Source organism: Eriocheir sinensis, unplaced genomic scaffold (assembly GCF_024679095.1).
Source record: "Eriocheir sinensis breed Jianghai 21 unplaced genomic scaffold, ASM2467909v1 Scaffold29, whole genome shotgun sequence".
Lineage (NCBI taxonomy): Eukaryota > Metazoa > Arthropoda > Malacostraca > Decapoda > Varunidae > Eriocheir > Eriocheir sinensis.
In genome coordinates, this window is record NW_026111598.1 from 481817 (window position 1) to 484672 (window position 2856).

The following is a 2856-nucleotide window of genomic DNA, read 5'->3' on the forward strand; positions in this document are numbered from 1 at the left end:
TAACCCCCAGCCTGCCTCACTGGCTAACCCCCAGCCTGCCTCACAGGCTAACCCCCAGCCTGCCTCACAGGCTAACCCCCGGCCTGCCTCACAGAACAACCGCCAGCCTGCCTCACAGGCTGACCCCCAGCCTGCCTCACAGGCTAACCCCCAGCCTGCTTCACAGGCTAACTCCCAGCCTGCCTCACAGGACAACTTCCAGCCTGCCCCACTTAACGCTTCTCTTCCTGCTTCACAGGATGTCGGGTTCCAACCTGTAAGGAATGGAGCCAAACCGAAGCAGGCAACCAAGGATTTACTGACCCCCCACTACCTTCAATAGGTTCCAGGTGCTGGCAGACACCATGGAGGATGAGTTCGAGACTCGCCTAGTTGGGGACTCCAATGGTGCGTGGCCAGCAGGTTGAGTTCTGTGGTCGTTCATCAAACGGCCGCAGAAAACGTTACTGCTATCCAGGTGCCAGACTGGACGACATCACCGCAGCTTGCGATGATGTCACGAGAAATGCCGACCGAAACACCCTCTTTGTCATTCACGCGGGGACAAATGACGTAAAGACAACCCTTTCTGAGGAACAGCTTGAGAAATACCGCCGCATGATCAAGCAGTATAAACGTAAAACGGATGCCAGTAACATCATAATCTCAGGAATCCTCCCGAGGGTCGGTGCCGAATCTAGCTTTTACAGTAAGGCCTTCAGCACAAACAACAGACTTCAGTCCCTTTGTTCACAAGAAAACGTCCAGTTCGCTAACTTGTGGAATAGTTTTTACTACGATTCCTTACTGATGGCATCCACTTAAACCCTGTCGGAGCAGCCCGTTTCGGCAGGTTCCTCTGTGACCAAGTGGCTCTTCGAAAGCCAAAAAACGCGAAGGCGAGAACACTAGCAGCTCCACCGTAAAGGGGCACTCAACCCGCCAAACCCCCACCTCGAGTCACATTTAAGCTTGCTATATAAACGCTCGTAGCCTACGTAACAAATTTGAAGACTTAGAAGTCCTCGCAGCTACAAATCATTATCACATCATCGGAGTCACAGAATCTTGGATAGACACTTCAAATAGAGATTTCATTGCGGAATATAGATTACCGGGTTATACCATCTTTAGTCATGAAAGAGAGAACAGACAGGGTGGAGGCGTTATCTTTGATATTCACAACTCTCTCCATCCAGTATCCGTGAAAACAGATATTATAACCAATGTAGACACGGTCTTCATTGAAATTAAAAATAAATCTCGTAAAATAGTAATTGGACTTATCTACAGACCGCCAAGGCAGACTCTTGATATCGACCACGCATTAAGTGAATTATTAGAAACAAGTAGCAGTTGCGAGGCAGTAATTGTTGGGGACTTTAACTTGCCAGTGAAAAGATGGGGTGAACCGTTGAACTGTCATACAGGGCTCGACCTGTACACAAATTTACTAGAAAGTGATTTACATCAACACGTTCAAGAACCGACTCGGGAAAATAATATACTTGACCTTATCTTTTCAACGACAGCTGATCTAGTTAACGAAGTAAATGTTGGTCCAATTTTTTGTTCTAGCGATCACCAAACAATCACATTCAGTATCAATATGAAAGAAAGTAAAGTAACTCCTAGTAAAGAAAAGGTGCCTGATTATCAGAGAGCGAATTTCGTAAGACTCCGATCAATTCTAAATAATTCTGACTGGACTGAAATCACGGCGGAAACAGATATTGATAAATCTTGGGGGGCCTTCACCACAATATTGAACAATGACATAAGCATATGCGTACCCTATCGTAACAGACGTTCAGCTTCTAAGAAGAAACCCAAATGGTGGAATAACGAAATTCAAAATAGCCTATCTCTTAAAAAACGCGTATACAGTAGGTACATATCATCTCAGAGCGAGGCTGACAAACTAAAGTTGGACAGAATTCGCCGCGAAACCAAGAATTAATAAAACGAAGCAAGAAAAATCTTGAAGAATATATAGCGGAAACAAGTAAATCTAATCCTAAAGAATTTTTCAGCTATGTAAATAATAAAAAGTCACTCACTTGTGGTATCGGACCGCTTGCTAATGAAAATGGTAACCACACGAACGATGAAAATGAAATGGCTACAATCCTAAATAACTTTTTCGCATCCGTATTTACCGATGAAGATTGTTTATCACCTCAACCGCCGGAGGTTAGAAGGACCGAAAAGATGTTAAGTGGCGTGCTCATCGTAGAAAGTGACATTTTACGCACAATTGAAAAGATTAAAGTAAGCAAAGCTCTTGGTCCAGACAAAATTACCCCTAGGGTCTTAAAAGAAATCAAACATCAAATTTGTAAACCGCTCTCCATCATATTCAATAAATCTTTAACAGCTGGAAAAGTTCCGTCGGATTGGAAACTTGCAAATGTCACACCAATTTTCAAAAAGGGGGACTAGTCTCATCCAGGAAACTATCGACCAATTAGCCTGACATCGATTGTTTGTAAGTTAATGGAGACTATCATTTGCGACAATATGGTGAAATTCTTCGAAGAAAATAATATAATAAATAATTCGCAACATGGCTTCCGTAGTAAACGTTCGTGTTTGACTAACTTACTTGATTTTTTTCATTATATTTTTGAGGTGTTCCATGAAAGCAGATTAGTAGATATCATATATCTGGATTTTCAAAAGGCATTTGATAAGGTCCCCCACCAACGATTGCTCAGCAAACTACTGGCGCACGGTATCTCGGGTAACATTCACAACTGGCTTGCGGACTGGCTCTCTGAGCGGAAACAGAGAGTAGTTCTAAACGGTGTTACATCTAACTGGCTCGATGTCAAAAGCGGCGTACTTCAATGATCAGTGCTTGGCCCCATGCTCTTC